General features: G+C 43.2%; 1 long non-coding RNA gene across 1 annotated transcript in view; it reads right to left on the reverse strand.

The window, feature by feature from the left end:
* Positions 1-26786, reverse strand: part of LOC146351453 (uncharacterized) — a 174720-nt gene that overhangs the window by 113586 nt on the left and 34348 nt on the right. Inside the window, exon 4 of the long non-coding RNA XR_014788900.1 lies at positions 23677-23764. This is a non-coding gene — a long non-coding RNA (uncharacterized LOC146351453). The remainder of the gene's footprint in view (positions 1-23676; positions 23765-26786) is intronic.

Below are 26786 nucleotides of genomic sequence, written 5' to 3' on the forward strand. Positions count from 1 at the left end.
GTCCCTAAGTGCGGTCACTGAACTTGAGCCGGACATCCTAGAGAGTGAAGTCAAGTGGGCCTTAGGAAGCATTACTAACAACAAAGCTAGTGGAGATGACAGTATTCCAGGTGAGCTATTTAAAATCCTAAAAGATGATGCTGTTAAAGTGCTGCACGCAATATGCCAACACATTTGGAACACTCAACAGAGGCCACAAGACTGGAAAAGGTCAGTTTACATTCCAATTCCAAAGAAGGGCAATGCCAAAGAGTGTTGCAACTAACATAAAATTGCACTCATTTCCCATGCCAGCAAGGTGATGCTCAAAATCCTACACGCTAGGCTTCAGCAGTATGTGAACCAAAAACTACCAGAAGTACAAGCTGGGTTTCGAAGAGGCAGAGGAACTAGAGATCAAATCGCCAACGTTCTCTGGATCATGGAGAAAGCAAGAGAATTCCAGAAAAGCGTCTATTTCTGCTTCATTGACTATGCTAAAGCCTTTGATTGTGCGGATCACAATAAACTCTGGCAAATTCTTAAAGAGATGGGAGTACCAGACCGCCTTACCTGTCTCCTGAGAAACCTGTACGAGGGTCAAGAAGCAACAGTAAGAACCAGACATGGAACAACCGAGTGGCTCAAAATTGGGAAAGGAGTACGACAAGGCTGCATATTGTCGCCCAGCTTATTTAACTTATATGCAGAGTACATCATGAGAAACGCCGGGTTGGATGAATCACAGCTCAGAATTAAGATTGCCAGGAGAATTATCAACAACCTCAGATACGCAGATGATACCACCCTAATGGCAGAAAGCGAAGAGGATCTAAAGAGCCTCTTGTTGAGGGTGAAAGAGGAAAGTGCAAAAGCTGGTTTGAAACTCAACATTAAAAAAACGAAGATCATGGCATCTGGCCCCATCACTTCCTGGCATATAGAAGGGGAAGAAATGGAAGCAGTGACAGATTGTATTTTCTTGGGCTCCAAGATCACTGCAGACGGTGACTGTAGCCATGAAATTAAAAGACGCTTGCTCCTTGGGAGGAAAGCTATGGCAAACCTAGACAGCATAGTAAGAAGCAGAGACATCACCTTGCCGACAAAGGTCTGTCTAATCAAAGCTATGGTTTTCCCAGTAGTAATGTATGGCTGTGAGAGCTGGACTATAAGGAAGGCTGAGCGCCGAAGAATCGATGCTTTCGAACTGTGGTGCTAGAGAAGACTCTTACGAGTCCCCTGGACTGCAAGGAGGTCAAATCAGTCCATCCTAAAGGAAATCAACCCTGAGTGCTCATTGGAAGGACAGATACTGAAACTGATGCGCAAATATTTTGGCCACCTAATGTGAAGAGAAAACTCCCTGGAAAAGACCCTGATGCTGGGAAAGATTGAAGGCAAAAGGAGAAGGGGACGGCAGAGAATGAGATGGCTAGATAGCATCACCGATGCAATGAATATGAACTTGAGTGCACTCCGGGAGAGAGTGGAGGACAGGAAGGCCTGGCGTGCTATGGTCCATGGGGTCACGAAGAGTTGAACACGACTTAATGACTGAACAACAACAAAGAGGCACCTTTCTACCTCTGACTCTGGGCTAGCAAGCTCATATGTAAATCCCAGCACCAGACAATCATTATACCGGTCTGGATTTGTGTGGGGCTATGTTTGTGAGAGTTCAAGCCACCATGTGAATCGGTATATACACAGCTGACAAGATTCCTGAGATGAAGATGGCTTGAGAAAAATGCATGCTCCCGAAGTGTTCATATGAGGATCGTTTCTATCTCCACCAAGAAGGAAGGGTCATACCCCCTTAAAATATTACATGTATACAAAATATACAGATTTACTATACATAGCTCCTGCAAATGTTCACACTATGAATTATTCATATTAAACCCATGAAACACAACTATTTACATCAAAGAAAAAACAAAACTAAAGCTTGAATGGCATCCTACAACTTGTTCTGATATGCTACAAACAAAATCCACCATCTTATATATCCGTCATCCTCCCACTCCCCGTTTATCAAGTAATGAATAACCTTAGAAGTGATCACAATAGAGCATACCTTTACCATTCTGAAATGAGAGGAGCAAGTTTTCCCAATTTACTGACTACATCTATATATCTGTATCTCTTAGCTGCTGTTTATAAATTACAGAGCAATCCCAAATGAGACCAGGGCGGAGTGGAGTGGCAGAGATCGACCAATTGCATCCCAAGGTGGTGGTGCAGAGGGGGCTGCTTCTACTGGTAAAAAGTGGTCTGTAATTTCTTCAGTTACCATAAAAGAATAATGTGATTATTTAGTATTGATGCCTCCTGTTAAAAAGGCAGTTACGAGAGAAAAAACAAAAGGCAGAACAGAATGAGCATTTACCAGTCCCACATGCAGTATCTTAGTAAAAGAGAGAGAGAGAGAGAGAGAGAGAGACCGCACTCTTCCTTTAGTGAAGGAAAGAAAACAGCTTTACTCACAAGTATTCTTGCACATACAAATGCAGGCACAGCATAGGGTTTCAAGAGGAGTTTGTTCAGTCCATTTTGTGTTCCTTGACAGAGGCAGGAGCAAGCCATGTGCTCCCAGCAATGGAGGAAGGTCGGAGAGAAGGGGTGGGGGAAGGAACGGGAGGAGCAGGAAGCCACACTGGAGGCTATAGAGATCCTAAGGCTAGCTGTGCCCAAAATGCCCATTCATTAGCTAACTAACTGCAACACTGCCCCCTTCCTGTCACTTGCAGACAAAGTTGCAATACTCAACAGAGAAAACAGAGATACCCCTGTTTGCTTCCTGAATTCTACTTAAGCCCTGTTCAGGCATTAGGAAAACGACAACAGTAAACATGCAAGGAGGGGGAACGTGCTAGCCACACATACCCCCACCATCGCTTTTGTCACCTTCTACACCTTTTGGATCCTGTCGAGAGCCCCCATGGATATAGGAGGCTCTCCTCTTCACAAAGTCACCCTCCACATGCAGAGGGCAACGACAGAGGGGTTAGGGGCAAGGTCCCCCCCTCTTCTCACACATTTACTATCATCATTTTCTTAACGCCTGAGCAGTGTTCATCCACATCCTCTCTTTTGTCTCTTTGTAGTCCCATTCCAAGCTTTGGAATGGAATTTTCCATTCTTATGTCACCTGCTACTTTATCCTTTTTTAACAGGAGATGCCACCTTCTGCATGTAAAGCGCCATTCCTCTTCCTGTCAGGTTGCACTTTTGCCCAGAACAAGCTTCCCCTTGATGCATCAAACACATTAAATGAGAGTTCTCCCTGTCAACGTTTTCCCCTCTAGATTTCACCATAAAAATAGTTTTTCCTTGTGCTGCCTGTTATATAATAACCCTCAAATGGGTTGAAGATGCAGAGAGAGAAGCTACATCTCCCCTCTTTATGTTATGCTTGGGGTACTTTAGTATAAAAGTGAGAGAGGGAGAGAGAGAGATGTGGTTAAAGTTCCTTGTTAACTTTGCAATTGCTTTTAGTTCTCGTAATTCGAAGGGTAAATAAAGCCATTTTTCTAGGATGTGAGTAACGTAACATACGAATACTCAATAATAATATTATGAATGTTGTGTACATCGAATAATATTCACCAACTCTGTCCAAACCATTGTGTGAAGAGCAATCATTTGTACAAGAACAAATGCCAGATGACCCTGTCCCATGATAATTCTGCCTCATTGTTTCCCAGTTTCTACCTCATTTTTTCCCCAGGTTTTGATTCCTGGGCAGTTTCCTAACTTAAAATTGGAGACACACTCTATTCATCCACTCATAAAGATGTATAAAGTGCTCATAAAGATGCAAACAGCTTAGGTCCAGGTTACCTGAAGGATTGTCTCCTCCCATATGTACCCGCCCAGATCATAAAATCATCTTCTGGGGTCCTTCTCCAGGAGACCTGCCAAAGGAAGTGAGGTAGGTGGCTACCAGCAAGAGGGCCTTTTCTGCTGTGGCACCACGGTTGTGGAATGAACTCCCTAGAGAGGTTTGCTTGGTGCCTACGTTGTATTCTTTCTGGCACCAGGGCCTTTTTATTTTCCCAGGTATTTTAGCATTTTAACATTCTAGTCTTTTAGCTTTGCTGTTTTATATTTGTTACTGTATTTTAAATATCTGCATTGCTGCTAGGTTTTATGCTGGCTGTGCTTTTATGTTTTATATTGTTTTTCTGCTCTACTTGTGGTTTTAATTTTTGTGAACTGCCCAGAGAGCTTCAGCTATTGGGCTGTATAGAAATGTAATAAATAAATAAATAAATAAAGTGTGTGTGTGTGTGTGTGTGTCTGAGAGAGAGAGAGAGAGAGAGAGAGAGAGAGAGAATCTATATCTGTATGCCTTTATATATATGATTTGCCCCTTCTGTGATGTTATTGCTAGTTTGTGTCTATCACTATGATTTTGCCATAAATTGTCACCTGATTAGAGTCAGGGTTTGTACAGAAGTATTTTAATGGTGTGTGTATGTTGGGGGGGGGGTGTTTTGTTTGAAATAGCTGTGATGTCCTTGAGATCTCACACCTCTGAATTTGGCAATGCAATGTAGGCTCAAAAGGTATACTAAAACACACATATAAATGTGTATATTAGGACAAAATACATATAGAAATGTGTATTTTATGAGAATACATTCAAAATATGCATTAAACTTTAAATATGGATTTTTGTGTAGTATTTTTTTTAAACAGCTAAATGCAAAAATCAAGACAGAGTGGATTTATGAATGAACACATGCAAAATTGACATTGACCCAAAATAGACGAATTCATCTCTTCGTTGCTGTGGATGATCCCCTGAATGGGCAATTCACCAATGTGTGACATCTGAGTTGAGTGTTAAGCAGATCAGATTGTGTGTGTGAAAATGGCAGTGGGAAGTTTGGAAGACACAGAGGAAAGACACACAGAGAGAGAAACAGTTGCGGCTGATGACAATCTGGGGATGGAGGGCCCCAGTCCCACCCTGAACTCAAATGCAAGCATGGGGGTGGGGGCACAGATATGATTTTGAAATCATATTTGCAAAATGTATTTGTTAGAAAAATGTACACTTTAAAAGTGTGCATTTGGGATGAAAAATAGCGTTTTCATGCTTTAGTCAATGGGGGGAAAATACACATTTGGATGCTTTTAAAAATGTGCACTTAAATGCGCACATTTCCCGTTCAAACAACAACAAAAAGGCTCACATCTGGGAATGGGAATGAGGTGCTCCAAGCTTCAAGGTGGAACTTGAAGGATCTCAGTGAGCTTGGGTCTCACTGATTCTTCCATCCCTAGAATATTTACAGTCAAGGAATAACAATCGATGCCTTGTTTTCTTTTCAGAGGTTAAAAACAAATATTGCACTATAAACCATGGTGCAGAAATGGTATGGAAAGGTTACTGAGAAACTGCTACCATGCTAAGGATAATAATGGTTTCGGAACATAAGAACATATGTTGTATCAGTTCAGAGGTCTATCTAGTCCAGCATCCTGTTTCCCACAACCTGGTGTCAAAGCAGGACATTAGGGTAATTAATATCCCTCTTCCACTGTTGTTCCCCAGTGACTGGTATTCAGAGGCCTCTGATCATGGAAGTAGCTAATAGCCATCATGACTAGCAGCCATCCTCCATGAACCTGTCTACTCTCCTTTTCAAGCCTTCTAAGCTAGTGCTTCTAGCCATTTCCATTTTTTAACTACACACTGTGTGAAGAAGTACTTCCTTTTCTCTGTCCTGAATCTCAGTCTGTCTCACACTGTTCAGCTTCTCTGGGCAACCCCAGGTTCTAGTATTCTTAGAGAGGAAGAAAACATTCTTTCTATCCATGTGCTCCATGCCATACATATTTGTTTATACCTCTTAGCACGGCCCTCTCAACTTATTTCTAAATGTTCCAATGTTTCCTACTAAGGGAGTTGCTCCAGGCCCCTGTTCGTTTTGGCTGCCCTTTGCTGAACCTTTCCAGCTCTACAATAACCGCTTTTGAGCTGTGGCAACCAGAACTGTGCTCCACCAAGATCATTCCTCACCAGCTCTTCACATTTCAAAGATTCTGATTGTGGGGACTGAATTCCTGATGCAGTTCATGAACATGGGGAGTTGTAAAACCAACAGAATTAATTTCCCATTGCAGGGCATCTCCCCGCAAATGCTACAGCTTCTTAAGAACATGTTGGAACTGCAGCAGCTGCAACTGTATCAAAGAGAGCAACGATGAAGAAACATTTCTAAAAATGCTCAAAACTTTAGCCAAGCACTTATCAAATGTTCTTGCCAGGTCCACGTCCATACTATTTTTTAACTGGATAAAGTATGAAAGCAATTTGGCCTGCAAGGAGACATTGAGTTACCTTATAAGTCAAAGTACAATACAGACTGCAGTCCAAATGCCCCCACTCATAGCCAAATACTTCCTCACCAAACATGGGTTTAAGAATCTGTATCAAACAACAACAATTTTTGGAGATTGCAGTGAGGAAAACGTTGCAGGCGTGTTCATTTTATTAAACGGCAAAGAACCGAACTGATTAAAAACAGTGGTGTAAGTAATAGCAAATGCACTCCTGTGGCCATTCTTGCATTTTCAGATTGTATTTATCCCACCATCTACTTCCCCTTGTTATTATCTCCTTCTTCTATAAATAACAAGTATAGCAGAGCAATCCTACCTTGCATTTATGCAGGAGGAAGGAGATCAGCCGCCAGAGCAACCATTAAACCTATTGCCCTGCCATTTCACTGTGACTTGGGCAGGACGTGGGGGGCAGCTTCTTCTTCTTCCCTCCCATTGACCACAATGGAAGGGAAATAATTAAGCAAGCCCCATCGCTGGTGGAGTGCTGGGCCATTTCTGTTAGCATTTCAAGGGAACAAGGGGGCTTTGGATCTGGCAGATCCACACCCACCCCTGCTGGTGGAACTGGAGAATTCCTGTGGAATGTCATCCCATCAGCAGATTTCCCTCTCTACCAGCAGAGCAGCACTTACATAGCTTCCTAAAACCCTGTGGCCAGCCTGCCCGGAAGGTTAGGATTGTGGCTATTATTATCATTGCAATCAATAGCATATAGTCCAAGAAAACCAATTTTGCACTTTACATTCCAGCATGCTAACATCCTTCACTGATTCTCTGCTAGAATCACTGGGTGTGGGGGGGACTAACAGGCCATGACAACAAATTGAGGGATATATAATGGAGAGACAATGGTTTGGATCCTAAAATTTGCTATGTCAGTGGGAGAAACATCCATTTATGGAAGGAGAATTCTGTGTGTGCAACTCTCAGCATGAAGAACTTCATCAGGAGGGCTTTAAATTGAATCCTACGGGGAAGGGAGATGTAAAGTTGGGGGTAACAAGGGATGAAGGCTCATGCACCGCAACGGGGAGAACAGCTCTAATAGCACCCAATAGTCTTCAGATACATGTCGGAAGAAAGCCAGACTATGAAGCACATGGTCTTCGATGTCTATACACTAATGCCCAGAGTATGGGAAACAAACAGAACGAACTTGAACTCTTAATACAAGAGGGAAATTATGACTTGATAGGTATAACTGAGACTTGGTGGGATGACTCTCATGACTGGAATACAGCAATTGAAGGATATAACTTGCTCAAAAAGAAAAGGAGGAACAGAAAGGGAGGTGGGGTTGCACTGTATGTGAAAAATACATATCTCTGCACAGAAATACAGGAGGATGAGCTTGGTAGCCCTATTGAGAGCATCTGGATCAAAATAAATGGAGCAAAGAATAAAAGGAATATGGTGGTCAGAGTCTACTACCGGCCACCCAATCAAGGAGAAGACGAGGATGAAACTTTTGAAAAGCAAATAGCCAATATTTTACGGAAGCATGATGTAGTAGTAATGGGGGACTTCAATTTCCCCGATATTTGTTGGGAGACAAATTCTGCAAAACATGGCCCCTCCATGAATTCCTGACTTGTATGGTGGATAACTTTCTCCTACCGAAAGTAGAGGAAGGAACTAGAGGATCGGCTATCCTTGACTTGATCCTAAGCAACAGAGATGACTTAGTGGATAAAGTATCAGTTACAGGAACTCTGGGGGAAAGCAACCATGTTGTCCTTGAGTTCTTGGTTCTAAGGGAAGCAAAAGCTGAGTGTAGTCAAACGCATACCCTGGATTTTAGGAAAGCTGATTTTAATAAACTCAGAACAATGATCAGTAAGGCCCCATGGCAAGCGACTCTAACAAGAAAAAGAGTCCAAGATGGGTGGGAGCTTTTAAAAAAGGAAATTCTCAAGGCACAATTACAAACAATTCCAACAAGAAGAAAAGGTGGAAGACAACAGAAGAAGCCAATGTGGCTTCACAAAAAGCTTAGAGATGACCTGAAAACAAAAAAAGGACACATATAGGAAGTGGAAAGAAGGCCAATCAACAAAGGAAGAGTACAGGCAGGTAGCACAGAATTGCAGGGATGGCGTCAGGAAGGCTAAAGCTGAGAACGAGCTGAGGTTAGCGAGGGATGCTAAAAGCAGCAAAAAGGTTTTCTTCAGCTACGTGCACAGTAAAAGACAGAGGAAAGAAATGGTTGTTCAGCTATTAAATAAGGATGGCAAAATGATAACAGATGACAATGAAAAGGCAGAGGTGCTCAATTCCTATTTTGGCTCAGTCTTCTCCCAAAAGAGGGTCTATGACCCCCCTGGCAAAGGCGAAGTATTTATTTATTTATTTATTTATTTATTTATTTATTTATTACATTTATATCCCGCCTTTTTTCCTCCTTAAGGAACCCAAGGCGGCTTACACAACGATCCTCCTCCTCCATTTTATCCTCACAACAACAACCCTGTGAGGTGGGTTGGGCTGAGAGTCTGTGACTGGCCCAAAGTCACCCAGTGGGCTTCCATGGCCGAGTGGGGACTAGAACCCGGATCTCCCGACTCCTAGTCCAACACTCTCACCTGAAGGGGCAGGATTGCAGCTTGAGATCGATAGGCATATGGTCAGGAAACACCTAATTACTTTGAATGAGTTCAAATCTCCAGGGCCAGATAAACTGCATCCTAGAGTAATAAAGGAACTGGCAGAAGAACTCTCAGAACTGCTGTCTATTCTCTTTGAGAAATCATGGAGGACAGGGGAAGTGCCAGATGACTGGAGGAGGGCTAACGTCCCTATCTTCAAAAAGGGTAAAAAGGAGGAACCTGGGAACTACAGACCAGTCAGTCTGACATCAATCCCTGGGAAAATTCTGGAGCAGATGATAAAGCAATCCATCTGGAAGCATCTTGAAAACAATGCAGTGATTACTCAAAGCCAACATGGATTTGTTGAGAACAAGTCCTGCCAGATGAATCTGGTCTCATTTTTTGATCAAGTAATGAGTGGGGTACTGCAGGGCTCAATCCTGGGCCCAGTGCTCTTCAACATTTTTATTAATGACTTGGAGGAGGAGGTGCAGGGAATGCTGATCAGATTTGCAGATGACACAACATTGGGCGGGATAGCTCATACTTTGGAAGACAGAAACAAAATTCAAAGTGATCTTGATAGACTGGAGTGCTGGGCAGAAAACAACAGAATGACATTGAATAGGGATAAATGCCAAGTTCTGCACCTAGGAAAAAGAAACCAAATGCACAGCTACAAGATGGGAGATACATGGCTCAACAACGCTACAAGCGAGAAGGATCTTGGAATTGTTGTTGATCACAAGCTGAATATGAGCCAACAATGTGATGTGGCTGCAAAAAAGGCCAATGCCATTTTGGGCTGCATTAATAGAAGCATAGCTTCCAAATCCCAGGAAGTACTAGTTCCCCTCTTTTCAGCACAGGTTAGGCCTCATCTAGAGTACTGTGTCCAGTTCTGGGCACCACACTTTAAGAAGGATGCAGACAAACTGGAGCGGGTTCAGAGGAGGGCAACAAAGATGATCAGGGGACTGGAAACAAAGCCCTATGAAGAGAGACTGAAAGAATTGGGTATGTTTAGCCTTGAGAAGAGAAGAGTGAGAGGAGATATGATAGCACTCTTCAAGTACTTGAAAGGTTGTTACAGAGACGACGGCCAGGATCTCTTCTCGATCTTCCCAGAGTGCAGGACCCGGAATAATGGGCTTAAGTTACAGGAAGCCAGATTTCGGCTGAACATCAGGAAAAACTTCCTGACTGTTAGAGCAATACGACAATGCAACCAATTCCCTAGGGAGGTGATGGGCTCTCCCACACTGGAGGCCTTCAAGACGAGGCTGGACAGCCATCTGTCAGGGATGCTCTGACTTGGATTCCTGCATTGAGCAGGGGGTTGGACTCGATGGCCTTGTAGGCCCCTTCCAACCCTACTATTCTATGATTCTATGATTCTGTCTTCGTGGCAGAAACTCCATTCATAGAGTGAAAACTTAGAATCCGTACCACTGTTTGTAGAGGTACCGTTTTATTTTATATTTATTTATTTCCATCCCATCTTTCTACAGAGGTATTCAAAATGGCTTACAATTGTTGTTGTTGGATGTTTTGATTGTTGTTGGGTTTTTTTTTCAAATCTCTGTAAGCTGTTTTGCAAGGAGGGAGTTATCCTGCAAGGTGAGATATAGGAATGTGTGGAAGAAGTTCAGCTTTTTTCTGAGCCCATCGTGTACAGACTGGGAGGGGGGGGGCTCATCATTCTACCTGGATCTGCTATATTACCATGCTTGCTCAGGATTCCTGTCAGCAAATATGTCTGCATCCTAATTCTTCTTGCTGGGGGAATAAGGTTTTCTGGAACATGAGTGCTGGGTGAATTCAGTCCAAACATTGTGCTACGGGCAGTTTCTGAAGCCTCCCACACGCCCATCACCAAAGCCCCCAGAACTCCTGCCTACCACAATAGCCAGCAGCCAGCCTAACCTGCCTGCCCAGCTGCTCCCACTGCCAGCCACCAAAGCCCCCTGCCTGCCAAAGGCAGCCTCAGAGATACAGCCACCAAAGGCTGTTTGCCTGCCTTCCTGCAATTTTTAATATGGAGTAAGGGCAGCTGCTTGTCATTGGCCTCATCCTTCCCAGGTGGCCTCACTGGCAAAGCGCTGAGACATCCAACCAAGCCTCAGCTCCTGAATGCAAATTTAAAAGGTGGGGGTTTTAACTTATATTTTGAGTAGAAGTGTTCTGAACCAATCAGATTCTGCATTTGGAGAGTATTCAGCCAATAATGGTATATGGTAATGTAAGGACTGCCCTGTGCCCTCACTGACTGCATGCCCCCCCCCCAGGCAGTATCTGATTGGTTCACATTACTGCTACTCAGAAGGTGTTTAAAAAAAAAAAAAACTTTGAGTAGAGCACCATCATGGAGCCTGCAGGCTTGGCTTGTAGCTGTATCTTTCATCAGCAGGGCTGGCTGGGAGGACAAGAGGGAAGATGGCAGCAGCTGTGGCAGGCTTGGGAAGAGAGGCCTTTCTCAGCCTTTGGACCCTCTAGGGATATACGAAAGTTCCGCCATGGATCTTGGGGAGGCCGAATGCCAGCGCATTCGGCCCCCTGAAATCGGTGGCAGAACAGCCCGCCCCCCCCCCCCGGGACGGGACTTACCTTGGGCGGATCTTCCTGGCGGTGGTGGCTCTGGTGGCGGCTCCGGCGGCGGTTCGGCAGCGGCGGCTCCGACGGCCAGTCTTACAACCGGCTGCCGCCGCTGCCATTTCCAGGTTAAAAAAAACAAAACAAAAAACAAAAAAAGTGATAGGCTACGTAAAGATTTACATAGCCTATCACGGCTAGATTTTAAAAAAATACCATGATAGGCTACGTAAATGTTTACGTAGCCTATCACGGCTGACTTATAAAAAAAAAATGCACGTACACAAATGGCGGCGGCCATGGCCTTATTTTGGCACGTCTTAGTCTACATAAACATTTACGTAGACTAAGACGTGCCAAAATAAGGAACACAAATGGCGGCGGCCATGGCCGCCACCATTTGCATACGCGCGTTGTTGTTTTTTTTTTAAGTCAGCCGTGATAGGCTACGTAAACATTTACGTAGCCTATCACGGCTGACTGCAGGGATGCAAACGGCGGCAGCTACAGCTGCCGCCGTTTGCGTCCCTGTTAGCCAGCGGCCGGATGTCCGGCTGCTGGCGGAGCCGGCCGGCAGCTCCGCAGAATCGCTGTGGAGCACAGCTGGCTGGCCAGGATTCCGGGGGGGGGAGGAACGGAGCACCTCCCCACCCGGTGAGGATTCCGGGGGAGGGACGGAACGCCTCCCCCCCCCACCATCAGCAGAATCCCCGAAAGGTAAGTGATTTTCGTACATCCCTAGGACCCTCAGCACTGCTGATACTGGGCCTGGCTAGTGGAAATCACTTCCCAATGTGACTATTGGGTACAGGCTGCTGTTGGTCCATAAGCACTTAGGATCTCAGGCCCATGTGCCAAATCAAGCCCTCCGGGGTTCTCCAGGTAGCCATGCCCCCTCTCTCAACCCCACCCCTTTTTCTGCTGTCACCAGTCATTTGGTGACCATACAGGAGCCAAGCATGAGTAACATTGTGACTGCTTAGTGTGGATAGAGGGGTGCCCTTGGAAAGTACTTGGAGAGCAACAGAGACAGGTCTGAGCTTTCCCAGAAAATAGGTTTTACTGAAAGAAGGTATTAACAATTAGCAGCTCAATCCTCTGCATGTCCACTTACAAGTAAGTCCCCCTGGGTCCCCACTAACTTACTCCCTGGGAAGTGTGTATCGGATTGCACCCTAAATAGTTAAGAATGAGGGACGGGGTTAAAAGGAAGTTTTGAATTGATCCTTTGCCTGACTAATGATCGTATACCTGTAGATTTCTAGAAACGTTATTGGTGAAATCATTAGAAACATTTACTGTGAACTCTATGCAAAACCACTTGGAAATCACCTAAATCAAGGGTGGGCAGAAAGTAGATCTCCAGGTGTTTGGTCACTCCCAGCATTCCTGGCCATTGGCCATACTGGCAGTGGCTTCTGGGAGTTGAAGTCCCAAACATCTGGAGATCTACCTTCTGCCCATCCCTGAACTAAATGACTAAATTTGGCAAGATTGAAACTTTGCACAAGAACTGTAATGTCTTCTAGGAATGAAGTGTTCTCAATCCTCATATTATGCTTGTTTAATCTTTCAGGAATGGAAGAGGAGGAGATGCTGCTTGAAATGGGGGAGTGGGGGCTCAAAGCATTTTCTCTCTCAGTATGGTGAGGGGTTTTATCATGTGAGATTGACAAGATCTAGTCAATAAAACTGTGCATGTTTTAAGGTCAGAGACCAATCAGACTTGTCAGCAACTTTTAAAGAAGAATATAGCAAACTGTATTATGAAGTCTAGCTCCAGGCCCATAACTTATTGCATGTAGGTATTTGAGCTGTTTTCTTTTTCAGTTCATTTTGATGGGCTCCTCTTTCTTTAAACACCTTTGTCACCAAGGAAATTTTCATTGGAGAAACATTCTCATAGATCATCTCTTAACCCAATCCTTTTTCATAGAATAACAGCGCCCATGTCTTGCATAACCCTTCAAATGATTCTGTATTTAATCAAGGTGACTTTTTTGTTTTTAGAACAGGATGCTTTTTACTAAATTTAGCCAAAGATGGTTCACTAATGCAAATGTAAGGGTAGTTATTCTTCCTGTATTCTCCATAAATAGGGGATATGTGTACAGGGCCACATACCACAGGCCTAGACAACTTGTGACCCATCAAACCAACTACAGGCCACTAGCCAAACATGGTGGCCCACCAAAGGCTTGATAACCATACCTGGGACTGCAAAAACAGAGATGGCCTGCAACACCTGGCTGGTAGCCTGCATTTGGTTTGGCAGGTTAGAGAGCCAGTGTAGTATAGTGGTTAGAGTACTGGACTGGGACTTGGGAGACCCAGGTTCTAGTCCCCACTCGCCATGAAGCTCACTGGGTGACTTCGGGCCAGATGCTCACTCTCAGCCTGATCTACCTCACAAGGTTGTGAATCTAAAACGGAGAGGAGGAGCATCTTGTATGCTGCCTTGGGTTCCTTGAAGGAAAGGTGGGATATAAATGTAAAAAATACATAATAGAAGTTGAGTGGGCCAGTTTTATATCCTATAAGTAGGGTGGCCATAACTGGGATTTAAGCCTCACAAATGCTCTAGGAAGAGAGTTGCCAGCCTGAAACCCAGAAAATGAGCATTTACCTTTAAATGCACCTGTCAGGTAGGAGGTGAGATAGCCACACTGTCATCTGTTTCTTCCCTGGTCCTTTTGTCCTGAGGGAGGAGAAGACTGTTTGCCCCATGACACAAATGCAGGCTCCATTTCTTCTCTCCCCATGGTGGTGTTATACCTGCTACTACTGTAAAAGGTACACAGTGAGTCAAAGAGTGTATTGCATCACTACACTTTCTTCAGGGGTATAGTTCACTGATGGGCCACAGGCCTAAGTTATACATTTTGGAGAGATGTGTAGCTGCTGCTAACTCACATCTATCTAGGGATGCAGGAGAGGGCCACCTCAGTTGCCATGTCATCTAAGCAAGGGGTAGGAAAAAGGTAGATCTTCAGGTGTTTTGGACTTCAACTCTCATAAGCCCCTGCCAGCATAGCCAATGGTCAAGAAAGCTAAGTATTAAAGTCCCAGACATCTGGAGATCTACCTTCTGCCCACCCCTGATGGAAGCTTTGGATTGCCCTTACCTGATTTCCAACTGATTTCAATTGGTCTTCTCCAAGAATGACTAAGTCTGGATCCATCCAACTACTTTAAACAAGCAGGGTGCTTCTAGGTGAAGGCTTTTTTGGTACCGTTGCCCTACCTTGTTCACAGAATGTTATGGAGGAAGATTTCAGATGTTATCATTTCTCTTTTGTCACCCTCCCTTGATTACCACCTTTTCTTCAATCTGTTTTCCTTTTGCAGATAACCCATTAAGAAAAGATCGAATACGTGCACAATGACTTATCATTGGTAGCACTAGGACCCCTCTGTTCGGAAGCACTCCCAAACAAACAAAGGTACCACTGAAAAATGTGAGCGATGTTGTCATTGCATTAGCACTTTCCCTCCTGCATGAGAGGCTGCCAATGAAATGAAGATACACATGGGTCAACAGCACCCACACCTCTTCCTGTAACATGTAATATCAGCCATAGTAAATGGCTTACATCTCTACTAATCATGAAATATCATAGCTCTCCCTTCCAAGAAGCTAACTTCCCTCAACAAAGTCCATCTAGACAATTTCCCACATTAAAAAGGTGATGCTACTTAGCTAGTGTCTTCATGTTTGTTCAGTTTTTCCTTTCAGTTAAAATAATGAGGAAATACCATGTTGCTGAAGAGATTTTTCTACATGAATAACCTATATGAAGACATCACAATCTAGTTGCACATTTTGGACCATAGGAAGCTGCCTTACACAGAGTCACACCCTTGGTCCATCTAGCCCAGTATTGCCTATACTGAATGGCAGCAGCTCTCCAGGGTTTTTTCAGGCAGGATTCTTTCCTGGCCTTGCCTGGAGATGGTGGGGATTGAACCCAAGACCTTCTGCATGCAAAACAGGTGCTGTATCACTGCGCTATGGCCCTTCCCCATTTGCTTTGGTCTGTGTGCTTCTGCCTCATTAAAACATCACATTACAGATGGCTATTTAGGAAAGGGACAATTCAAAGTATTTGGGTGGTATAATCATCTCAGCATCCATGGAAAACCCTGTTTTCAATCTGTTCTGAACTTCCAAACTTTAAACATTCAAGCCCAATATTAAGGACAGAGATACTCTCTCTCAGGATTCAGAATTTAGCCCATTTCAATGTCTTCTCCCGCCTTAAGTCTCTTAAATCCAGCAAACAGTCCTTTTTCTAACATCTATGTTATCCGCTTTTGTGGTGTGATGTTATGTGAAAAAGGGGCAGTAAGAAAAGAAAGGAGCTTTATTGTATTTCTGCTCTACCTTTCAGACATCGATGCTTAAGCAGTTATGGAGTCATTACAAAAATCTACAGAAAGGCAAAATGAAACAGTGTTGAAGTAAACACCAAGAGAATATTTTTCTGCATTATGTCTCCTACTGAAAGAAGTGTTCATACATAGGGAAAAAGAAAAGGTGGGGAGAGAGAAACACAAGGAAGTTTGGAGTACAGTGTGAACTGAGCTTCAGAAACATGATCCAGTGCTAGTCCCAATAACAGAACCCAAAGCAACTCTATGCTAGGGATGGGTGAGAATTGCATTTGGTTTGTTGTTTGATAATAACAAAATTCATATATTCATAAATGGGATGGGAAAAACGTGAGATTTAAAAACATGTGGGAGACAGTGGAACTGACAGATTCATCCACCTAAGCAGAGGGCTTTGAGAGCTTAGCTCTAGCGATGGGGGAACTTACTCTGAGTCAACTCATAATTTACTTGGAAAGTAACGAATTTGCCCATGTGAGCTCAGACAACAGTACTCCTTTCAGATGAACACTTGTTCCATATATATGAGTTTTTGCACATGCACAATATCAGTGTGCATTTTGAGAGCTGTAATTTGGAATTGCATAGTGTGGCATGTGGCATGCGTCACCATGTTATGCCCCTTTCTAATTGGTTGTTTTCACACGGCCTACCTGCGTGATGATGTCATGTGATGTTTACTTGTCATAACTGATATGAAGATGAACCCTGCCAAGTCCTTCTCCTCGTGGAGTCAGAAGCTGCTAAGGAGGCTGCTTCAGGTAAGTTTGGGGGGTTCTAGGTGGTAGGATGGCTGAAAATGTGGGGAGGGGAATCTGTGTACTGCCTTAGTGTGCAGCCCCCAAAGCTCACAATCATTTCCAAACTTGATAGAGAATTCATAATACATCGATCCAAGCTCACTACAAAGGTGCATGTTACTAAGGGATGAGATTCGACCAACAAGCCGACTAATTTAATTACAAAATTCAACAGCATTTGTATTCAACCATGTTTCTGGTGCTGAATTAAGGTTGACACCTCTTTTGTCTGACAGGCTGCTCATCTTTGACAGAACTATGGCAGGCAGGTACAACATGGTTGTCTCCTTGCTATGGATAGCTGTGCCTATTTAATTTGGCCAGTGCAGGTGGGTGAGGATTTCATTTGGTTCATTTTCTGATAAGAACTTGCAGAAGTTTGCAAATTTTTTCATGAATGGGACAGAAAGAACTTGAGATTGAATGTGGAAGGAAGCAAAACAGACAGATACACCCATGCATACTCTACACTTGTAAAGCACCATGTTCAAGAGGTCTCACTTTATAACAAATTGTTGTATTAAAAATGGATGTGAGTGTTGAGTAAGAGTTCGTAAACTTTATGGATCAAATTTCACCATGCTCCCTCAGGGCTCAAGAGAGATATGTTATTACAGTGTGTTTCACATATTTTATAGTCCCCAAGAAAACAAGTATGAGGGTAGAGTTGATGACTAAACAGTAAACAGAGAATTGTGTCATAAACATAGATAGATGCCCAGTTTCATTGTAGTATCAATGCTGAAAATAGCATATTATACATCTTCCTTGAGCCCCTAAAAAACGGTGTGGGACAATCTGTACCTAGAACTTTAAACATAGAATAATCTACTGAATGTGCATACAAAGTTTCATTCTGATCTCAGTCTTCAAAAATGATACAGAATTAGAAATTTTATGGCAATTTACACACGCGCACGCGCGCGCGTCATGTTTAGATTCCTCAAGAGTTTTTAAAGTACCTCAGCAGTCTTGGTTCTTTATCCAATAATAAGTAAGCAATGAAGGAGAGGGAGGGATGAGCTTGCACAAGCATATTTGCCTGCACCCACCCGCCACTATTGAGCCATTTCCAGGTTCCTTTATGTATATTTGTACATAAACAAAACATATATACAAATAAGGAACTATATGATCATGTATTAGTAGGAATATGAGGGAGATGGTGATGCAGAAAAAGCAGTTAGGGCTTAGAATGTGCACCAGGAGTAGGCAACATGATGACCTTGGACACTTCAATGCCCCCAAGGTGCCCTACTCCTGCCACTTTAAATCAATCAATCAATCAATCAATCACATGTTATTTATTTTACTTAAAACATTTGTATCCTGCCCTATATCATTAAGATCTCATTTCTTAATGGCTGCTGGGATTGCTGTCCAATAGCAGTTGGTGCTGCTGAACACTGTGACGTTCAAAGGAGTTGTTCAGTGTGTTGGGGCTAGGGGTGTACAGACTGTGTAAAAGCCGCTCCGTCTGTGTTTTGTGGGTTGTCAGGCACCTTTTGTTCCATCATCTGTTCACAGATGGATGCAAACAATTTTTTTCATCATGCAGAAAAATATGCAAATAGTTACATAAGAGGTTTCGTAAGAATTTACATGATTTACCTTAGTATGTAACATTTAGTGTATTGTCCCCCATTTGATTCATCTTTTCCTCAGCAGAAACTTGCATATTTTCCTACAAATAAATATGCGTAAATTTCGGGAAAGTAAAAAAATAATAATCCAAAAGTCCACAGACTCTGGGGGTTGTTGTGCAGTGGATTCTGCAGGTTGGATTCTTAGAAATCTGAGCTCATTTTAGTTCTTCCCAAATTTCTCCAGCATCCCTAGTTGGGGCTCAGACACCACCTCTACTTTGTACGGCAGCCATTTGTGGTGGTGCCCAGGACAATTTCTCAAATTGCCAAACGTGCCCACAGGACAAAAGGGTTGTCTGCCTCTGATTATACTGCTTGTCTGTTAATCTCTCAAAAGAAAAGGGGGAAAATATACACCTCACCATGTAAAACAGCATGAAAACGTTTTCTGCCAGGTTGTGAGGGCTTTTTGAAGATGCGCTGATTCATACTATGAAAACATGGACAAGGCTGATAATCCAGTCACAACAGAAGGTTCATGAGGACTAACTAGTATATATTCAGAGAATCGTGCCATTTCTGAGACACAATCAGAAAAAAGGGGGTAACATCTGGGCATGTTCTGCTTTTGAACTTTATTATTCATAAAACAGCTTGTTGCACACATTTCAGTCAACTTGTTGCACACGTTTCAGTCATTTTACTCAGCAATGAGTAAAAGTCATTCTATGGTATTTGTTATCTCATCTGAGGGGTAGATCACCAAAACCCATGGTCTGATATTTTCTTGGATAATCATAGCTGCAAAGCAAAACATTATATTCCAAATAACACTTTTTAAAATAATATCATTTGCCACAGAGTGACCTTATCTTTCACGAGTGCTGATTAAAAATTTAACTCTGTTGCATTCAGCTGGGTCAGACTGATTGGCAATCATCTTGAACACTGCATGCTCACCTTTATCTTAAGATCCACAGGTGTCATGAACCCATTGCTGTGCCTCCCATGGCTTAATCATCCTTGGCTGAGCATAATGATGGTCTTTGGGGGAGGCTGAATGCTAGTGATAATAGTTTAGTACTCAGCCTATGCCTTTTAAGTTAATTACTTGTTTAGCTTGGCTGATGCAGATGTTAAATTTGTGTGTGTGGGGGGGGAACAATGATCTTTTACTGACATAAAGCAAAGCTTTCTGGGTGAAACTGAAATGACTCATTCAGACCACATGCAGCAAAAGATCCAGTTTTGCTGGGTTTGATATACTTTGCTACTTAGGCCATGTATTATTAATCAGATTTTTAAAAAATATATATAACTTTACTGACACACCTCATAGCTCTTAAACAAAAAACTTAGTATGGAACATAGGGTTTATTTCCTAAATGGATGTTTGGCGATGTTGCATGTAGGGATGCTGGAGAAATCTGCTGCCAACTCAAATGAGGCCGGATTCCAAAGAATCCGACCTCCAGAGTCTGTGGAGGACTGGCCACACTTACCTCCAGATCCCCACGAATCCCCACGAGGCAGCTCTCCGGCATCCTATAAAATGCAATATGCTAATCGTGACTGCCATTAGCCTTTCTCAGGAAAGTTGCAGCCGTAAATGGCATATTGTACGCCATTTACAGCCATAAAGCACTGACTTTGACCTAACTACAGCTGTAAAAAGCTGCAATTTAGGTAAAAGTAAGTGATTTACAGCTGCAACTGGTGTAAAAAATGCCATTTATGGCTGGAATTTTCCCACGATAGGCTAATGGCAGCCGCCATTAGCGTATCGCATTTTATAGGAAGCCGAAGAGCCACTCTGCCAATTCCGGTGGATGCAGCAGGGCCCCAAGTGGCCCAAATTGTCCCACAATGCCACGCCCCTGACTGGACAGTAGGGTGTTCGTACATCCCTAGTTGCATGATTCACAGTGCAGTCCCCCTATACATGTTTATTCAAAAGTAAGTCCCCCGGAGTTTACTGGGGCTTATTCCTAGGTGAGTGGGTGCAAGATTGCAGTCTCTGATTCACTATATGGAACACAGGAAACTGCCAGTGGTCCAACCAGCGCGGTATTATCTACACCAGCCTTCCCCAACCTGGTGCCCTCCAGATGTTTTGGACTGCAACACCCATCAGCCCTAACCAACATGGCCATTGGTCAGGAATACTGGGAATTGAAGTGCAAAACATCTGGAGGGCACCAGTTTGGTGAGCCAGAACATTCTACCAGAGAGGAGTGGCAATAAAAGGGTGCTATAGGAAGGTCTGAAGCTCAGTGGTAGAGCACCTGCTTTGCATGCAGAAGATCCCAGGTTCAATCCCCAGCATCTCCAGGTAGGGCTGGAAAGAATCCTGCCTGAAACCCTGGTGAGCCACTGCCAGTCAGTGTCGATACTGGGCTAGATGGACCAAGATCTGGCTTAGTATAAGGCAGCTTCCTGTATTCCCAAATCTGCTGGTTCTATGTGGCTTCAATTCCCATCAGCCCCAACCAACATGGCCAATGGCCAGGAATGCTGGGAGTTGAAGTCCAAAAGATCTATCTGGAAGGCATCCAGTTAGGGAAGGCTGGTTTACACTGACTAGCAATGGTGCTCCAGGGATTTAGACAGGAGTCCTTCCCAGTCATATCTTGAGATACCAGTATTTGAACATGGGAGTTTTTGTACACAAGGCATGTGCTCTAACACTCAGGTACAGCCCCTCCCTGAAATGAATGGCAGGAGGACACTATTTGCAAGAGAGAGTTATATGAGGGAGGCCAGTGTTTTGCTACAGCTATGCATCGCAGCCCTTCCTCCAAGGAGTCTGGGATTAGGATTTGAACCTGGAGCCTCTTGTGTACTGTGCCTGTACTATTCCACTGAGCTACAGCTCCTCAGTTCTCCTTACGCCTCATTCTGAAGACACCCAGTTCTCATTCAGCTTAATAAAATAGTGTACAGTACCAAAATATATGATTGTTAATCAAACCACTCTTGAAGGATAAATCTGGGCAGACCAAAAATGTTACAACAGCTAAATTTAGGTTTGTCATTCCAGCTTCTTGGGAACATGGAAACACAATGGATAACTCAAGGCCAAACTATGACTTCTTTGTCTTTACTTCAAATAGGGCTGGCCCAAGACACTTTGCTGGCTGAGGTGGAGCAGAAAATGGTGGCCCACCCCCCCAGCCAAAACCAAGGTGCATAGCTCCCAAAGCTGGCCAGGTTTAGAGAAGGTCCAGCAACTGCCAGGCCCTGGAAATAAAAATGCAATAGTAGTAAATTAAGGGTGCAATTAGGGTCGGGCGAACCATCTTGCACTACTTGCCAGACCCCTGCCACTTACCCACAATGTTGGGCTCCCTGGTTGAGCCGGTGGGTGGTCCACAGGCATCTGGCAAATGGCACATGGCCGCCCGACTCCTCAGCGAGCCACCATTTTGCATAAAAATGGCAGCTTGTTCTTTTATGTAAAAAGTTTTTTATGTAAATGGCTGCAGTAAAGTGGCCATTTACCCAAGATTACAGGTGTGAATGGTCTATTCACACCCATAACCTTGCGTTAATGGTCACTTTATAGCCACCATTTACATAAAATGTATTTTGTGTAAAACAACACACTGCCATTTTTATGAAAAAGAGCAGCTCGCTGAGGAGTCGGGCATCCACGCACTGCTCACTGGCCACCTGCAGACTGCCTCCCGGCTTGACCAAGGAGCCAAATATGGCACATAAGTGGCAAGGGTCCATGGACAGGAGTCCAGGAGGCTGAACAGTGGGGAGTCCACCAGACTCCACCCACCTCTTGGACTCCTGTGACATCCCTAGGCACAATCCTGTTGATTGCGCCTTCAGTGGTCAGAAGACCTTGAACTCGGAGGCATCCAATCATCCAATGCAGGCTGGGAGGAGAGGTGGAGCCAATCTTCCCCTACCCATCCTCCTGCCCTGCAGATTTCACTAGATAGGCTTTTTAGCCTGTCTAGCAAGGGTGCTTTGGAGGGGGAGGGAAGGAGGCTGGAGGAGATAATTCATATGCTGACCTCTCCAGTCTCCTTCCCTCCCACTGGAACGCCCCCCTTCCTCCTTCTCTGAGGTCACTTTTCTGACCTCAGAGGGCAGCTGCCATATTCTTTCTGCTCCAACTGCAAGGCGGCGGGGGAGAAGGTCTGGATCTCCAACTCCCCCTTCTAGAGCACTGTCTCCAACCTCAGAAGGGGGAATCTGAATAATCCTATTGTCCTATGGTCCCTGGAATGCTCGCCAAGGGACCATTAGATTGCTCTCAAAATATATTTTAATTTGTTGACCATTTGTAAGATATTAATACACGTGCTAGAGACAGCCGTCTCACTTTGACTATAATGATGTGCAAATCAGCACATTTGGAGTTTGTCAAGATTTTCCGAATTCCACCTTGAAGCTCATTTTGACTCGAACCAGTACTGGATTGCAAGCTTTGTTTCTTTCTGCATGGAATGTGTCCATATTTGCTTGCATATTTTTTTTCAAATGTATGCATCAAATGTGAGCACTTCTGAAATGTATCCATTTTTCTCCCATTGATTAAAGTGTGGCTGTGCACATTTTTCAGTAGTATGCATTGTTTCATATGCATTTTTCAAATGCATGCATTTTTAAACACATTTGTTTTGTTCCATGAATCACATCACACAAGCTTAGACCTATAAGGACTTCAAGTATTGATTGCATTCGGGTCCAGGTTCCGTCCTGGGAGGTTTATACTGGATAAATTCTGGCAAACACTAAGAAAATAATTTTTCAAACATCCTTACTAACGGCAGGGCCAGCCCTGAGTCACAGGGGAAATGATGTGCTAATTTGATTGGAGCAGGAACACTGAGAAAGGATGGCGTTTAACCCTTCCTGCTACTTTGTTTCCCCACAGTTGAAATGCCCCCACCCCAAAGTCACTTATTAGCCCTACAAAAAAAAATATACATACCTCCCACGGGTTAATTGCAGCTTTTGGAAGGGGTTGACATTGATGGGAAATGGCACAATAGGAGAAAGTTTTTAAGAAGTCCCCTAGTACTGCATCCCAGATAAAATTAGCAGTCCCCCATGTCTGCTTTGAATTAAAGAAAAATAAACATTCCTAAAGTTATGTTTTTGACAGGTGCCTTCAAATCCCATCATTTATTTAACTCAGGGATTATAAGTAAAGCATTCAGGAAAGCAAATTGTTATGGTTTCCAAATTGTAATTCTTCTCTTAAAACTGCAAATACAATACACTTGTTTTTAGACAATGCCCAGTGTAGACTACAAATATGTTGCCTCTTTTCACCAGGTCCCTATATCTCCTGTGTCATCACTTCCCTACATTTGAAAGGAGACAGAATTGAGAGCTCTTATTATAAACACTCACTTGGCTTCCTTCGTAGGATTACTTTCTGACTGTAAACTGAGTTGCCAGCCTTATTATGACACAAAAGCAGGAAGAATAGTTCCATAATCTACAAAGAAAACAATTCCTTTGTAAGCAAAGTGATATATTCAGATGTTTTATTTATGGTGGTCTTTGAGAATGAATTCATTTGCACTTCAACAAATCAATTTTTATAGGCCATTGTTGTGGAAGGCAATATATGGCTGATATCTTGTGCAATATAGGGTTGTAATCTAGAGGAATTAGAGTCTATTCTCATACGGCTCAATCCTAGATATGTTGATCTTACCTTTGAAATGACATTCAGCATTAAGGAAATTCACTTTTTGGAGTTTTTAGTTTAGTCTTTTTTTTTTAAAGCTGTGTATTTCTATGTATAGAAAACCTACCGCTACATTAAATTCCTCTGTTATGATAGTCCATAAGGCATAACTTGCCATATGGATATTTCATACATATTAAGAAATTGTCCCAGCTTTTCATATAAAGTGGCCATGTACGCATTGCCAAAACAAAAGAAATTGTGTATGTGTGTGTGTATATGTCTGGGGGGGGGGGAGGAGAAAGGGAGAGAGAGAGAGAAAGAGAGAGTATATGCGATAGATAGATAGATAGATAGATAGATAGATGGCAAAATCCAACAGAGCACTTACGCCCCCACTGATTCCTTTCTGCTGCCCTGCCAATTCCTTTCCACAAGCAGTGGGTCCCACCAATTCTGTTGCGCAACCAGGACCCAATGCTTATGCAAGGCAGATTCAGCGCTTCCTTGGGGAGCCCCTGGAACAATTGGAAGCGCTCATTTCTAGAAGGAGGCAGATCAGTGGAGTTCCCTTATGTAAGCTCCACCGACCTGCCTACTTCCAGAAACAGGCTCATTTCACGGCCTCCCCTAGGAAGCATTAAATCTCCCTTGCTTAAGCGTTGGGTCCCATTTGCACAATGGCAGGGTGGAAGAAAATTGCTGAGGGCTGAAGGGCCCCATTGAATTCTGCCCATCAACATATATGCAAATTCAGTGATCATTACTATAATTAAAATAGAAATACAATGCATCTCACCATATTACCAGGTATGCCTGCTGCGCAGTCTACCAGTTGCTAACTGTTGATGGGCCAGTTCAAGGCCCTTGCTTTCCCTTCTTATGGTTCTATATTTGTAAATGGCACTTGCACTGAATGGCCCTTCAAATAGAGGAAAGCTTCAGAGGCCTGTCCTCTGTTAGTCATTTAAATAGAAGACCATCCTCTGTAAAGTAGGACACATCAGCACCCTAGCTTTAGAGTTTAATAATGGCAGTGTGATAATGAGTACCAACTTGCTCAAAGGGAGCTATCCAGGTAGCACAGTGAAAATAGCACAAAAGAAAGTGATTGATTCTCAGATCTGCCATATAAAGAAAAGCAATTCTAATCTTTATATGAACAAGAACCCATGACTACTGCTTTCACTTGGCAGACTACGTTGCTATTATAAACCTACATAGTGAAACCTTTTACTAATCCTTAATGTATTTTCCACCCATAGTGCAGCATTTGTAATTTATACCATCAATGCCCCCATGTGGCAAACTACATGTAGCAAAAACAATCAGGACTCTAAATCAAAAATAACAAAAACCCTACATAACAAATGGAAAGAGAGGGACTCGAATTTGTAGGCATTTTTTTCAAATAGCATCATAAACCCAGTGAGTACATTATGGGATAATAGAAAGGCTAGATCGTAAAGATAAACAATTGATATTCGGAAAGGCAGCTGGGTGGATCATCAAGTTTTCCTGCATGGTAGCACCAAATGAGGAAGTACATTTTCTAACACTGATATAGCAATAGGAGTGTTTGTCCCATTACTCAAAAATGAAACAAGGACTGTGTAGAAATAAGCTTGGTTCACATAGTGAAAAATGGTGCTTTTCCACTACACAAATGATCTGCCTCCTATGCCCCTGCTTCCCCTTCTTTCATGCCATGAGAAGGAGATTGAATGCTCTATTTAAAAAACTAACCACATGTACCCATTATGTCCGAACTTAGGAAACTATGGTTTGTTTCAATTATGTTTTGAGAACAAGCCAGGATCTGAAACCATGGTTTGATTCTAGCCTGGTTTCACTCAAAGTTTAAGCAAGCCATAATTCCCTGTGTTTGGATGTCACAGGGAACTGTGGTTAGTTTAATATTGAAATCAGAAGCTTTCAAGTTTCCTCCTCATAACTGTGAAAGAGAGGAAGATGGAGCATGTGAGCTCAAGGCTTGCTGTGGCTCATTCTTGTAATGGAAACTGTGGTTCCCCGTTACATCTAGACCAAGCCATAGGGCAAGTTTGCACATCATGATAAGCCAAACTAAAAACAAACTGCAGTGGCTTGTTTAATCCATCGCTAACTCACGCTGCTGCCATCAGATGATCAGGCACTCTTCCTTTGCCATAGTTTCTTTCCCACCTGCTCCTGGCACATATCCCAGTGGCCTTTGCAGCATAACTTTTTTTAAAGAGTAAAACTAGGGATGTATGGATTTTGTTAAATCCATTCTATCTGTGTTTCTTGGATTGTCAGGCATCTTTTTTTTAAAAAAAAATCCAGAATTGTATGCAGATTTTATCGTACAAAAAATAAAATATGGGGCAAAAACCCAGAGACCAAAAATACAGATTCCCACCAAACCCCCACCCATAGGCTAAAGCATAAAAATATGGATTTGGAGTGGATTTGCACTTTTTAACCTTTTTTTTCACTTTGGGGGAGATTTGCACAAATTCACATTAACTAATGCCCACTAGTTAATGCGAATTTGCAAAAGTCTCCCCACAAGTGAAAAAAAGGTTAAAAAGCACAAATCTCCCCCAAATCCACTTTTTCATGCTTTAGCCTATGGGGAGGGGGGAAGTGTGTATTTTTGGTCTCTTGCTTCCCCCTGCTGCCCCCTCCCCCACCATATTTTTGTATGACTAAATTGGTATACTATTCCAGAACTTTTTAAAAAAATTGTCCCCCAATTAGGAAATTTGTGCAAATTCCATAGTCTGTCAGTGCTCAATCTGCACAACTGTCCTGTTTGCACAGAGTGAGAAGTGATTGCAACTGC

This window comes from Heloderma suspectum, chromosome 3 (assembly GCF_057233095.1).
Source record: "Heloderma suspectum isolate Gila_16-S chromosome 3, 16-S_ref, whole genome shotgun sequence".
NCBI lineage: Eukaryota > Metazoa > Chordata > Lepidosauria > Squamata > Helodermatidae > Heloderma > Heloderma suspectum.